At 39.6% G+C, this 15,272-nt stretch overlaps 1 protein-coding gene across 2 annotated transcripts in view; it reads left to right on the forward strand.

Moving 5' to 3' along the window:
• Positions 1-595: 595 nt before the first annotated feature.
• Positions 596-15,272, forward strand: part of RAPH1 (Ras association (RalGDS/AF-6) and pleckstrin homology domains 1) — a 92,188-nt gene continuing 77,511 nt past the window's right edge. For both annotated transcript variants that reach the window (XM_069022271.1, XM_069022273.1), the window contains exon 1: positions 596-958. The gene's annotated coding sequence lies outside the window, so the exon portion shown is untranslated. The remainder of the gene's footprint in view (positions 959-15,272) is intronic.

Genomic DNA, 15,272 nt, shown 5'->3' on the forward strand with positions numbered 1-15,272 from the left:
GAAACGGGGGCAAACTCTCCGCCGGGGCAGAGCGTAGCCGAGGCGGCGCGGTCTGGGGCTGGCCGAGGGTAAGCGGGACACACGACCGAGGATTTCGGTAGGATTTGGTAATTTGCTGACGGCAGAAACCTTCGGTGATCGGAACGAGGAACGTCCCCCAGCGCCTTTACCTGCGGACGGAACAGCAGCCCCAGGCTGCCTGGGGCGCGGGCAGCGCCCGCCGAGAGCGCGCTGGCCACCGCCCGGCGCGGGCGGACCCGCTCAGCGGCACCGCAGGGATCGATCGGCACCGCAGGGATCGATCGGCACCATAGGAATCGATCGGCTCCGTCAGGATCGGCACCAGCGGATCGGCTCCGCGGGGATCGATCGGCTCCGCGGGGATCGATCGGCTCCGCGGGGATCGATCGGCTCCGCGCGCGCCAGCCGCCCCCCGCGTGCCCAACGGCCCCGCGCGTGCCCAACGGCCGCTCGCGCGCCCAACCGTTCCCCGCGCGCCCAACGGCCGCTCCGGCGCTGCCGGGGCCGTCGCCGCCCCCCGTGGCTGGCGCCGGTCCCGGCAGGGCGGGGCGAGGCGCGGCCCGCGCGCCGGAAGTGAGCGGCGGGGGGAGCCCGGAGCGGCGGCGGCGGAGCTGGGGCGGCAGCGGCGTGTGGGGAGCGGCGTCTCCGCTGCCGGGCAGGGACGCGCCTCGGCCGCCGGGCGGAGGCGGTTCCGCGCTCGGCGGAAACAAGGAACGGGAAAGGAAGGGAGCGGCGAAAGGAACCGGTATCAGCGGCCACCATTAGTGGCGGCAGGAGGAGCAGCAGCAGCCGCCGCTGCCGCCGCCGAGGGGGTCTGCGGGCGGAGCGGACCCGGCTGCCGCCGCCGGCAGTGAGCGGGAGCGAATCCGGCGCCTCTTCCCTCTGTTCTGTGGGGCGTCGCCGCTGCCCGCCGGGGCTCCCCCGGAGCCGGGGCGAGGTGAGTGGCGGAGCCGCCTTCCTGTCGCTCTTTTCTGGGGGGCGGCGGTGGCAGAGCCGGCGGGCGGCGTTTCCTGCCGCTTCCCCTCGGCCCCCGAGGCACCGCCGGGGCTGGGCGGGAGCACCGGAGCGAAGGGGTGCGGGAGGGGCGCCTCTTTACCGGCCCACGCTTGTGCCCTGCGCCCCTCCACGCCCCAGACACGATCGGGTGTTTTTTTCCAGAGAGGCTGTGCTGTGCTGGTGAGTGGTGGAGGCTTGCTTGTGTGTGTGTGTGTGTGTGTGCCCCCCGGGTTTTCCCCGAATGAGAGACATGCCTCGGAAGAGGTTGGGAAGTGAGCCGGGGATGCGCGAGGGATGTAGTGTGTGGCATCCAGACAATGTCAGCCTGGGTGAGTCTCCACCCTGTGCAGCCGCAGGCAGTCGGGTCCCCGGCGCAGGCATCGCCGAGGCGCGAGCTGCCGCCCGCGGAAAAAAACGCGCAAATCCTCGTTCCTGGTGCGAGAGGGAGTGATGGGTTAAAAACCAAACACCAAACCCCCAAACCTGAAATCTTTTAAGCTTTTTTAGCCATATGACTTACTGAAGGCAGGTTGGTTTGCGAAGAGCCTCCCAAGCAAGCTTGATGCGTTCGTTGGTTTTCAGGAAACCGGGAGAGTGGTATATTATCTTTTCTGCATGGGGAAAATCATTGCTGGTAGGAGGGAAAGGAGGAGTGTCTGTATACACGATTGTCACGTGACCTTGTAAAATTCATATGGCTATACTTCTTTTTCTCCTGCACTAAAGCTGGTTGTCTTAAGAAGCCAGTGACTTACCTGTTCATTTTGGAAGATTTTGGGTTTTTTTGAATTTGTTATCTTATGGGGCAGAAAACAATCACCTGCGTGTTTGGACACTGTCTCTGCATTTTATCGTTTTTACTAGTATTGTATATTTTTACTGGGCTGTAGGTGTTTAGACGGGGACGAACAGCGGTCTGTGTAGTACAATTTATTTTTTACTGGTGGATTACAGGTGCACTCCATTTGGCAAATGTAACTATTTCATATGTCTAATATCTTTACCATTCATATGATAGATGAATGTTTCATGAGATTGTAGAATCACACCCAATCCATTCTGAAGGAATTGCCCGTTTTTGTCTGTTCCCCCAGTGCCCTCCAGACCTGGATACATTACCTTAGAGCAGAAAAATTAATTGATGAATTCTAGGTGTTTATTGAAACAGTATGTCTGAAACAACCACTCTTCCAATTTTATTGTCTTTAATCAGCTTTTCTCCGCTGAGAAGTTTCCTGTTAAAATAGAGGAATGGGAAAATTACTTGATAAATCATCCTGAGGAACAAAAGTATAGGTCATAATCTAGGGAATACTTTCCTCATAAGTTGTATAAAGATCTAGACACATCCCTATTTAGTACACTGATACCATTCTTGGTTGGGTGTGGTGGACAGTGGAACACAGAACTGTTTTTCTGCACCTAGGTTGGTGTGTGATTTTTCATATCACTGAGTGATAGTCAAATTACCGTACGGAAATCCATGTTACAGAAACTTTTTGCTTTCATACAACAGAAAGGTAAGTATCACTAAGGAATTTGTTTATTGTCCTTGTACAATTTTGATTGTCAGATAGCTATTTCCTTAAAATGGCTTCGTTTTTATACTCAGATGATATGCAGTGAAGCATCCTTCTACCACTGCTTCTCTGACTCAGCATGTGGTGACAGTGAAAAAAGTATTAATAAGAGATAAACCACAGTTCAGGAAAGCAGTGTAGTGTACCAGCTGTTAATCTCTTGAAAGAGTGTGAAAAATAACGTGGAAGAGAACACTGGCAAATTTTGCATCTTTAATCTGCCTTCCTTGCGTAGTATCTGGAGACTACTGCCTTCACGTTTGAATTCAAAATACTTTTTTTACAATGAATAGTGTATTGACATAAACTGCTGTCAGCTTCTGGTGTGTTGCAGCCTGTTCCTTTCTCAGTAAAGTAAGCCTTGATGCAGAGAACACCTGTTGGTTTAAAGTATTGTGTGAAACTGCAAAGGCTGTGATGCCTTTTGTAGGTAATGGTTCACACCAAAGGTAGTGGTTGATTTTAAGAGGCTTTATTTTTCAAAAGGGTGTCTCAGTCTTCTGGCTATCAGAATATATGGGTATTGCCTTGTTTCCCCCAAACCACTGATCTTCTTTAGCTGTTGCTTCTTTGTTTGAATTTGGTCCTTTATCTGTTCCTTCAGCATTAAGGTTTTCAATAGAATCAACTGGTTTTTCTAGCTAGAAATAGTTAATTCTATGTGCTTTAAATTGAAGATCCTTATCCTGTGTTAGTCTCATTTTTACTGGTCATATTTGCCTTCCTTCTTCAAATGGTTTTCAGCCACTGGAGGGGGAAGTAAAAACCTATCAAACTGGGACAGAGTTAAATCTGAGTGACTAAGCCAATTAGGCAAATACTAGGAAGAATAGTACTGAAGATCCCAGCCATTAAGTAATTTACATCACCTTAACAGAAGAAAAATCCAAATCAGTTGTGTAACAAATAAAGCCAAAGGTTGCAAAATAATCACACTCTGCCTTCTCTGTTATGTTAAACAATGGTTTTATTATGGAATTTTCAAGTAGGACTGAAATAATGTACTTCACAACTTCTTATTAACATCTGTTCATACTGAGGACCCTGCTGATTAAATCTAGAACTTGTTGCAAACACTTATTGAAGCCAAAAATGTCCCATTTCTGCTTCTGGCCCCACTAATAAGCCATTTTGTCATGTTTCACACCCTTTCTCTGCAATTGCTAGAAGAAAATGTGTTGATTTACAGCTAAATCAGGCAATGTCAGATGAACAAGCCTTATAAAAAGGTGTGATCCAGATCTGTTTTATTGCTAAGGGTTAATAATACATTGAAATGACAGCAGACTGCTGAGTAGTCAGGTTTAACCCATTTCTATGTGGAGGGTTAATTTTGTTTAAGAAAAACAACATAACATTTTTTAAGAAAAACATAAATTATGAAACAAAAGTTGACATAATGGGTAAGTTCTCTTAAGAATTCAAAAAATATCTTTGGTAGTTGTCTGTGAGATTTTGAGTGAGTACATACATGGAATGTTTTCTACCTTAAGGAATGTATGTCTACAAGGTTAGGGAATGCCAGTTAAGAAACTTGCTCTGTAATTGCCTGTTATAGTTGATCTTCACATTAGCAAGGGATTTTAAGTTTCTCTTGTTAATCTGCAAGTATCTTCATCACTTTAAAAAAGTGTTCATTTTAAATGGCCTATTATTTTTATATGTTAGTACTAGAAATTAGTAATAACTATACAATTAAACATATCAGTCCCTGTGAGAAAGAACTAGAATTCAATAGTGATAAATAATCATTATAACATTATAACAGGTTATAATCATTCATATAGGAAAATTATATAAAGACTAAGAAAAGTATCTGCAGAATATTTTTATGCAGCTTGATCCAGATATATTGACGGGTATTTTCTGACATCTTAATGAATTAAAGTCACTTCTGTATTTTATTCCAAGTAGGAGTTTTAGTTACTTGCTATATCCAGCTTTAGTGGAAGTGTTTTGTGTAAGGTGTTAAATAGATTGTTTGTTGAACTTGTTTTTTAAAATCCATCTGTTAGTGAAAAGCTCTTGAAATGTCTTGTTCTGTGAGCTGTCACTGTACTTGTCAGGAATTGTATGGAGGAAGATGACGTACATGAGAATTTGAAACTGTCCTAACGTTAAATATTAGGAAAATAATTTGTTGCCTTCTTATAGTGAGTTAGCTGGATTTTAGAAGGGGAGGAGAGGGGAGACAGGCCTGGGGGTGGGGAAGGAATTCCAGGGATGATGTAAAAACAGTCACAGAATATAATTTTTACCCGTTACTGAATTTCTAATCTCAAAAATTCATCAAAATAATTTAAACAAATGTTATCAAAAACGTGATTGAATCTTCATTGCCTCTGGTCTTTCCAAGAGAGCAGTGTATAAGGTGAAAGTTCTTATACGAAAATATTACAGTGAGTCTGGTGAGGGAATTACTAGCCGCAGTAGTAGAACTCTTATATTTACTTAAGTCAATACTGTAGTGTTCAAGAACTCAGGTTGCTGGTAAAAATGCACAGATCTTGCATAGTGCAAATGATAAACTGAATATGGATTATTCTCATTTTCTGTGAAAATTATCAGAATTATCATTCCTTATTGCAATGTTAACATTGTATTGTTCTAATTACTGTATTTGGCATCTGCTGAAATGGTCGTGTGAGGGTGTCAGTATTCTGTCAACTTAAGTGTTTAGAATGCCAAGTTGTGTTCATATACAAACACCTTACTGTTTCCTGCTGTTAATTACATCAGAATAGCTGATTTCTAGCAGATCCGGATTAGAAAGAAATAGGAGCAAGAAGTGACATCATTCTCCAGTTTTGTGGCTGCTAAGTTTTATTACTTGTGTCAATATTGCACTTTCATCTAAAAAAAGTCTTGGAGAAGTTAAATATAGAATTAAATATAAATATAGAAATGATATAGAAATATCATTTTTCTCAAATGTAGATCTGAAGTGGAAAAACATGCTGTCTAAAACACACATTCAGAAAGGGGCTGGAGGGAAGCTCATTGACATCCTTCATCCTCTCTGATAACTTCACCCTTCAGAAAGCTTTGGGAGCAGTAGTAGGGGGCCTGGCAGAAACTTCTGTTCATGTGATAGTGAGAGCTGAAGTCCTCTGCCCACTGCTGGCATAGGGTCCTTTGCTGCTGCCATTGCTGTGATTGTCTCATTGTCCTTCCCTTTTCCCAAAGACTTAGCAGTTGGTAGGACTTTTTGTCCTCAATACTGGGTTAAAGTAAATTTTAAAAAAAGTGGAACTGTTCTGTGCTTACAGTCAAGATGTGCAATAAGTTACTTCTTGTGGTTACTTTAAGTGTTGCCTTAATGGCTCTTGCAGTAGGAGGGAACAGTTTGCTCCCGAAAGAAAAGCTTCAAGTAGAGCTTGTTGCATGATACATGGGTAGATTTCATCTTGATTCAAATTCTGGCATCATGTTCCCACTTTTCTGCCTTAAGAACTGCCATCTGTAGCACAGAAAAGGTAGTTTATTCTGTGTGATTATAGTCTTAATGTTTGAACTTCTTTATAGACTCCTAGTAAAATTGCTCCCCCAAACTAAAATTGTTGTTGAGGAAGTAGTGTCTACTTCTGCTGTTGTACAGTTGTGTATCAGTGATTTGTGAAAAATTCTGCTGGTTCTTCAAGGAAGTTACTGTAAACTCGTCAAGGATTATTCTGTACAAAATTATACTTCATTTTCTGAAATCCATTTGGTCATGGTAAAAGGAAAAATGTTTTCAGAAGTGTCCAAAAGACTTAATTGCAAACCTTACTGAAACTGTAATTGGCAAATTTGCATTATCTGCTTGTAAAATTGTATTTTAAAGGCTGTATCATTGAATAGTGTTAGAAGTGCAAATAATATGTAGTATTATAGTAATAATAGTATATATAATAATAGTATGTATGTATAATACTATATATAATAATAGTATGTATCAAGCATTGATGATAAAACAGTCCCATCTCAAATGGTTGAATTCTTACTCTGATACCACCTTTGCAGTTAAATTCCTTCAATATCTGTAATAAAATTGCCTGCTAAGTGCAAAAGTAAGTGTTGAGTGAATTACCGCATAGTGTGAAAAATGCTAACTTTGCAACACAGAGTTCATAATGTGGGGGGTTTTGTGAATGTGGAATTTTATTCTTCTTAGACTTTAGAGATTATGCTAAGACAGTTTTGCCCCGTATTGTTTCAATCAGTGATGAAAAAAGCCCTAGTGCTCTTTTGATGTCTGTGGATTTCTTTAAATACTTCTGTCGATTATTATGGTGAAATATTCTGTCTAAAATGCTGATTTGATTGGTTTAATCACTGGGAAAGTATATTGAAACTATGTTTGACAGATTTTTCTCTCTGTCAGAGGTTGTGTAGATTTGTAGTGGTACTTTTATGTTTAGCTGTGAAGTTGCTGAATCGATCCTTGTGATATACCAGTAGTGAAAAAAATGTGATGTCACCACAGACTGAGTTGCTATCCAAGATAGCATTAGCAAAACAAATGTGCAGGTTCTCTGAAGGAAGTAGAGTTCCCCATGTGTTGTTTAAATACTTGTTCAGTCTCTAATCTCTGTACAGATGCGTTTGCTAGGCCTGGAATAGTTCATGTTTGTATCTCTGACAGTGCTGACCCAGTCTCAAGAACTCTATGTTCCACTCAGTGGGCTTTTTTAATCTTGTAGGGTCCCCTAAAGAGATAGTATTGGTAAAAGTGGAGCCTAGAGAACTTTTTTTCCCCCTTACACTTTTCCTGACAGAATTATCCTTAGATAGCTTTAGAAATCACTAGACTATTGTGCGTTAAAAATACTCATTAAAAAAGCAGAGATGGGCAAGATTAAATCCATATAAATTCTGTGATCCAGTTAACAGCATAATCCACAGTGTTCCAAATTGATAAAATTGAAGAGGTGATGTGTTGGGGGCTGCTGAAAGAAGAAGAGAAGCTACATCCTTCTATACATCTTCCTAGATCATGTATTGTTTTGCAGAATTCAAGATTCTTTTACTTCTGGGATGTAAAGGCATTTTAAAAAATAAGGACAAACTCCTTTTCAGGCTGCTGTTTGCATCTTAGGAGCATGAAAAGACTTTCAGAATTTGTTGCAGGAAATACTTTGCCCTGTGATTTTGTAAATAATTTCATTTTCATATCTAGATGATAATGTTATCTATACTTATTTAGACAAGCTGCTTTATAAAACCGGGATGGATTCTAGCTCAGCATGGAAAACATACTTTCAAACATCTTAGGTACAAGACTGATTTTTGCCACCTAATGATGATGTTCCAGAGGTGAAATTGGCATGGGAAGCTTATTAGCTTTGCAGAAATACTGTGTTTGCATACTAATTGCCTTAATTTTAATCCCATGGGATTTTTTTTACTTTGTCTTTGAGCTTATTGCTTGTTACTCTTTTATAATTTAGAGCAAGAAGTATTGAATTAGGTAAGAAGTACTCTAACAAATATGAAACCATTTCATTATGACTATGAGAGTGTTCCCTCATGTTTTCTCACATTGTTGCTGGAGAGTAAATGAAGATGAGGTCCTAAGTTCTGAAATTTGTGTTAACTCTGAGACCCTATGTAAAATAAATGCAGTATCTACTCTAGCTGCCTGCAGAAGCAAGGCCAGTGTTCACTGCCCGGGGAAATTTCTCACAATTGTTCTGTGGGAAGTACAGTACTTATGGACTGTGTCTGGACTTAAAGCCTCAGTCTTTGATACCGCACTGCTGGCTGTTCCTGAGCAGTTTCTCACCTGTGTATGGGTTGTTCTTGATTTCATCCTGACTTGCCTGGTTCATGCCTGTATGGTGATGAGGCCATAGGAATATTGGTTCTATGCCAGAAGCCAAGCATTCCAAGCTGTCTTTATTTATAGAATCATAAAATCATTTAGGTTGGAGAAGACTTTTAAGATCGAGTTCAACCATTAACCTAGCACTGCCAAGTCCACCACTAAACCATGCTTGAGTTGATTTTCTATATATAAAGGTCACTGGAGTCTAGGTGTAAGAAAAACATGCACAAAACCTCAAACAAACATGCTAAACACTTACTTGTCCTTACCTTAGTAATTTTTCTTCTTGCTCTTCTCCTTGCTAGAAAGATCACTGTGAACTTGTTTCACCACTTAAAATTGAATTAACCATTGTTAGAATCTGTTTTAATACACCAATGCTAGTTTGGACTTCAAGGTGTCAGTAATCATTCTTCTTCACAGGTGACTAAAGACTTAGCACAAATGGGATTTATAATGCATTTTAAAAAAACCTCCCCTGATGAAAAAACTCATTTTAGGTTGTTCTAAGCCTTTAAATAAAAATGACATACAAACCTCTGTTCTCCAAGGAAGTTGTCACTTAGATCTTTAATGCATGACTCAAGTGAATGACCTTTTACTTGAAGGGGTGGGTCTGAGTGGCTTTGACAGAAACACGGGTGATTGCACACTGTTCTTGGAAAAGTGTTCTGCAAGTTGTGTGTATCAGTGCACATTTCTGGTACTTTGGAGTTTAGTCAACAGTAGTTGTGTCTGATAGTTCTTCTATTAAATGGGGGCATTTTGTTTAGGGGTGGAGGAGGGAAGTCAGTAGTTTTCAGTCACTAGTAACCTTGCAAAGCAGTAATACTTGCTGAAACTTTATCTATCTGTGAGCGTGTCACAGGTCAGGAGAACAGTTCTAGCTGAAGCTGGGTAAGAGAAGATCACTATTTCACCTCTACTCTGTTGTGTCTGTTAATAAGTTACTTAGTGATATGATCAGTTCTGTGAAACTGAAAGGCTGTTTGTCAGATTGATGTGACTGCCAGAAATAAATTCCTGCCTAGCGTAGAAGGAAAGAATTATTTTCATAAAGTTGTTCCGTTCAGTTGTTCTGGATTAGAGACCTCTGAGATACTTTCTAAGAAGCACAGCAAAAGTGAGAAGTCTCATTTTCAGCAATTACATGGAAGGAGGAGGGTCTCATAGAAAAATGTGAGTGTTTCTTCTTTTCTGGCAGCTTGCAGAGCAGAAAATGGAAACAGTAGGGAAATGAGTGAAATTTTCAAGAGGACCCATATCCACATCACAGTTGTTAAAGTGAAACATTTTAAAGTGTCTTTATGAAGAATGCTCTGTGTTAACTGCTGTCCAGTTGATTGTGCAGTATACATCTTACCCTTCTGTGCTTCCAGTTAGTGAAAATCAGAGATGTTCTAGTTAAAAATAAAAGAGAAGGCAAACCCCCCAAAAGCACTGTCCTTGTAATTAGCTTGAGTGAAACTTTCTGGTTTGATACTGTTTATATCTGTTTAGCTTGAATGTGTGCAAAAACTTCAGAAGGTTCTCAAAACCCACAAGTTAAAATAAAAAAAGGCCCTTGGGATTAGTTATTACTACTTTATAATGAATCTTAGATTATCTTTTATCAGCCGGAAAAGAATATTTCTGGAATGACTGGCGTGCATTGTGAAGTTGAAAGTCCAGCACAGAGTAAACAAAGTTTTTTCAGACTATGCACTTTCAACGTCAGTGATGTTTCTTTTTTGAACTGTGCTTACTTGGGTGCCTCTCTTTTTGCAAAGAGGTGTAAATCTTCATTCTCCTGAAGGATCAGGTAGTTAATATATTTACGGGTATGATGAAGAAAGTTAGCTCGGACAGACTGTGAGGCCTGAAAGCTTAGGGAGTGATTTTATGTGTCTATTATTTTTCTAGATCATTAAAGTATGTTAGCTTTGTGTGGCCTTTAGATTTAAAATACACATAGTGTAGGAGAACAACATTCACTTGGTGCAAATTACTGTGATTTAGTGTACACGCTATCTTGCTATCCTTGTCATGGAAAGAGTTTAAATTGAACCTGTTGTTGCTTGCTTTATGGCCTAACTGATCTGAGTGCAGTACACAAGGCAAGTTATGATGTTATCTTTCACTTTTTAAATTATTCCTCATTATTTAGTTCTTCTGATGATTAATGTTTTCCAGTAATTCTTGTGAAGTGTAAACTTTCTGAAAATAGCAACACAAATTTTGTCCTGTATAATGTGACCATGGGCCAACTTCATGTCTTTTTACAATTAAGTGTTAAGAGATGCATTAACCAGTAATAAAATAGGACTGTATTTGCAGAACAGGAGAATGTGCTTTAAAGCAATGTCTTCCTAAGACTTTATCTAGTGACTTCATTTTGTATAGGTTAATATAACCCCTTCTGAGCTTGAATTCCACCTGCATTATTTTTCTAATCTTGAAGGTACGTGGTCTTCCTTCAGTTTAGAATGTATATCACCTGAAAGTAGGAGACCAGAATTTTTTTTTTTTTTTGTAGTTATGCTCATTATTAACTTTCTGGGATAAGGTTAATCTGGCATGGTCTTTAATAGAACTCTTGACAGGCTGTGAGCATTTGAGAACAACATTTCTATACACATGATCTGAGGAAACATGGTAAAATGCTACAGTATGTTGATGTGTCTTGTATAGTACATTGTTCTAGTTAAAGCTGCCTAAATGGTTTTTTTTTTCCTATTTTAGAGTGAGTTGAAAAGCAAGATAAAGGATCAGTTGTTCTCTTATGAAAGTGTGAAAATTGCAGCTGGCCTCATGTTGTCTGCATTCTTTTTGCCTTCCAGTGTGGACTTAAATATTTGGGTTTACAACTGCGCATGCCTTCGCTGTATTACGATGTGCCCATAAGAGTTAAAAAGGCATAGCCTACTGATAGATTCAGCAGCTGCTGCTTCATTCCTAAAATGACTTCTGCTGAATTGCGATGAACTGTTGGTATTTTAGCATGATTCAGGCAGTATTATTGACAAGAATATTGAACTAACATATGTTCAAAAGTAGGGCTTTTCTTGTTTTTGCAACATGACTAAATATTTTGTATTTTGATACAGTGCATCATAAATCAGTGCCTTTTATTATGTCTGTTTATTCCAAGACACTCATAGTGAAGTATCAAACTTTTTGGAGTATAGTGATAGCCATTGTTTAAAATGGTAGTATGTAGGGTATGAAGTTGTTTTGGTTTTTTAGCAGAATTTGGAATATGCAGGTGGTTAACTATTTAAAATATTATAGTATTAGTTCACTTTTTGAAAAGAAAACTTAAAATTTTGCCTGACGTGACTCATTGTGGAGAGTTGTAATACTGTGATGCACTCATCTATTAAACTGAAGAACACAACTCTGTGGGGTAATTGAAGATCCAATAAAAGATGCTCTTAGTTTACTTAATATTTCTGCTGTAATTTCTGAAGTTCTGCTTACATTCATAATGTAATGAGTAACATTTCCTGGGGAGGGTAGCAGCAGTCTGGCTCTGTGTGCATCAAGACTCTGTGTAGCTACATGGAACTAGTTTGAATGTATGGTTTGAGGCTTGTATTTCAACAGTAGTAAATAGTGATAAACTTGGTCATTAGCTGTGCATGCAGAAGCCTGGTATTTAATGGCATACAGATAGATAATTACGTAGTTTTTATATTTTTATTGTCACTGTGCTGCCAATATATTTTATAGATTGTATTTAGAAAATAGGTTTTTAACTAACTCTGATCTATTACTTTTCAAAGATGATCAAAATAAGCACTGAAATAATATCCATGACTTTGCATTCTGTAAAAAATTGATTTGTGCCGTCTCTGTATTGCTGAGCTTTTATAGTGTCTTGAGGAACAGGACATTATTTTAAAAGAGGAAGTTAGGTCTGCCACAGAGGAAACATTGTATTATGCATTAAAGGCTGTCCTTGTCAACTTTGAAACACACTTTTTCTGCTCTCTTGTTACATTAATCTTTTTTTTTTTCTTCATATAGTCTTCCAGTTCTCTAGCTGAGTTGCAAATAATGAGTAGTTTTGAAAGTTGTCTGTGTAGCTCTCTTGTCCTCTTTTTCGGAATTGATCTTGGAATGTTTGCTTCTGAAATGCTTCTTGATTTGAAACTGGATAGGTAGAAGAATACATTTTTCTGTGCTCTGTTCCTTCCTGCACTCAGGTTTATGTTTGTATGCATGCTCTTAGACGTTGTTGGCTACAACTGTCCCACAGGAGATATTCTGTTACCTGAGAACTGGGCAGGATATTGTTCTTGGTGTTCCCCATCTCAAAATGCACATGGTGGGATGTTGGATAGTATTTGTGAGCTATGCTAATCCTGTACTTTGTGCATATTCTCCTCAGCTGGAATAAGTTCTTAGATGATGCAGAGGAACTGAAAAAGGGGCTGAGAACTTGGTTTCTGTGACTTGATTGAATTTTTAAGATAGGGTTTTTTAACTGTTAGGAATAATAGAGCTGGAAAGAGGTGCTGTTAGAATTGACCTTACTGCTTAGCACAAGGGCTGTGAATGATTCCACAGATGTATTGCTCTTTTAATTGTTCTGAGAGAATGTTGTGACATCAGATGACAAGTTGAGACCAGGAACAAACAAGGTCTTAGGATGCATCCCATTTGGTTTTTACAGGTATCACTTCTTGAATGATGTGGGACACACTCTGGCTTGCAGTTGAGCTGTTTCATTTCCAGAGTTCATAAGTGGTTGCACTGAACAGAAAGAGACAGTGCCATTGAAACAGTGCTGGCAGTCAGGCATGGATTCCTGGTAGGCATTCCTGGTGGTATTGCCTTGGGACCATAGCCAGGCAGTTCCCTTACAAAGCATGAATGTCCACTGGCAGCTCTGACAGAGCAAATGCTACTTATAGCATACTAGCACCTCATTGTTGAGTCATTCGCTGCTGATTCTTCTAGCTACTGTCCATTAAATAACGAGTTTTGGCTAGTTTCTTGACTGAAATTGCCATGTGCATGCATGTTCATGGCCAGGCTTTCAAAGAGTGGTTATTGCACTAACTTTTCACTGGTCACAGTTATGTCAGGCTTTTGCTATACTGCTGTGTAATTGGACAGTATCAGAATGTGAGGTTAAGATTCTAGAATACTGTTGAACAATAAAAGGACAGCAAAACAACCTGATCCATATCTTTGGCTTTCCCTAAGTTTAGTAAAATAGAATTGTTTTTAAGACTTCCTTCAGTATTATGGGGAAATTGCCCAGGTAAGTGCTTCCTTATCTATTCTATTTATATGTATCATCCTTCAAAGTGTGTTGCAAGATTTCTGTTAAATGCAAAAGAGTATTTTCAGCTGAGAGTCAAATCCAGCTGCATGAAAACAGAATTTGTTTCAGCTCCACCACCACAATAAAATCTACCTTGTGTATAAATAGTTTAGTAAATAAAAAAGCTGAAACCAACCCTAAAATCTAACTATGTCTTAAAGACTTAAGTGGGACTTAAGTATCTGACTAGTCTAGTAATGGAATATGTTGGTAATACTATGTGCCTCTGTACTAGTGCTGTTCATGTGCAAGTGTGCAAAAACTATATTGGTGTAAATAAAAGGCTTTTTTCTTTTCTAACTTTCTGAACTTTTTAATACATTTGCAGCTAGAAAATGATAGTAGTGAGTACCAGGAATGCATTCTTGGTCCATGTGACCAGCAGTGTTTAGCATTGCAACAACAGCAGTATGTGGAAATCATTCCCAACTTTCTTCCACTGATTTTTGGGTATGTTTTTCTTTTTCCTACAGAAAGTGGACTTACCTAATTTGCTTTCCTTTGCTTGCAAAGGGGTGGAAAGTCTCGTGGTCGGGGTTTTTGGTCTTTGTTTGTGGTTTCTTGGCTTTTTTAAGACAAAGCTGTTGAGGTCTTCCTTCCAGTCTTTGACTTGTAAAATTACTACTTAAATGGTATGTGCTGTCTTTTGTATGTGTGTAATGTTGTCCAGTCCCAAATATACTAACCTTTCTTGATTTCTTAACACTGTCTTCTTTCTGCTATCACTTCCTCTTGCAAAAAAAAGACCTTACTTGCTTGAGATGAATCAGAAGATTTATGTAGAGAAACTTGGGCTTTCTGACTTTGCATATACAAGTTGCTTGGATTGTCTGCTGTGCCCTGCAGATAGTTTAGTTTAACCTTTTTCTTATGCAGGGAAGGAGAGGTCTTCCTGCTCCATTCAGTACTTGATTATGAGAGGGGACTGATGTTGTATTTAAACTTATGTGGGAGCTTTGCATCAAGAAATCTCCAGTACCATAATGAAGATATTGGAATTAGTCGCTTTTTAAACTGTTTTAATAGTATCTTTCATCTCATTTCTATACAGCATGACCTGTGAACTGAACTTCTGGATGATTTCTGTGTTATTCATAACATTGTTAAATATTTTTTGTTTGGTTGTTTTCTTTATTTGTACCCTGAGGTTATTTTGGATACAGCATCTGTAATATTTTGCATAGTAGTGTCAAAAAGCATAGGGTTTTTTTCTAAGAAAAACCCACCTTTTCCTTTGTACTTTATTAAATGTTTGGGGTGTGCTTGATCTGATTTTAAGTCTGATTTTTGTCCCACTTCAGCCTGCAAAATCAATTTGGTGGCTAACGTCTTGATCTTCCATTCTATACAAATATATGTAGAGGCTACATGTGCTCAGATTTTTGAGCCTAGATACCTAATTCAGATGGTGTGGATGTTTTCAGGTTTTTATAAAATGGCTTGTGATCATGTGACCTGTTTAAAAAAAAGTGTTGCTTTGACTTATGTCAAATCTTTTCAGCCACTGAGTCACAAATAACATAATTCAGTCTCTTGTTTCCTAATACACCTATGT

This window comes from Aphelocoma coerulescens, chromosome 7, assembly GCF_041296385.1.
Source record: "Aphelocoma coerulescens isolate FSJ_1873_10779 chromosome 7, UR_Acoe_1.0, whole genome shotgun sequence".
Lineage (NCBI taxonomy): Eukaryota > Metazoa > Chordata > Aves > Passeriformes > Corvidae > Aphelocoma > Aphelocoma coerulescens.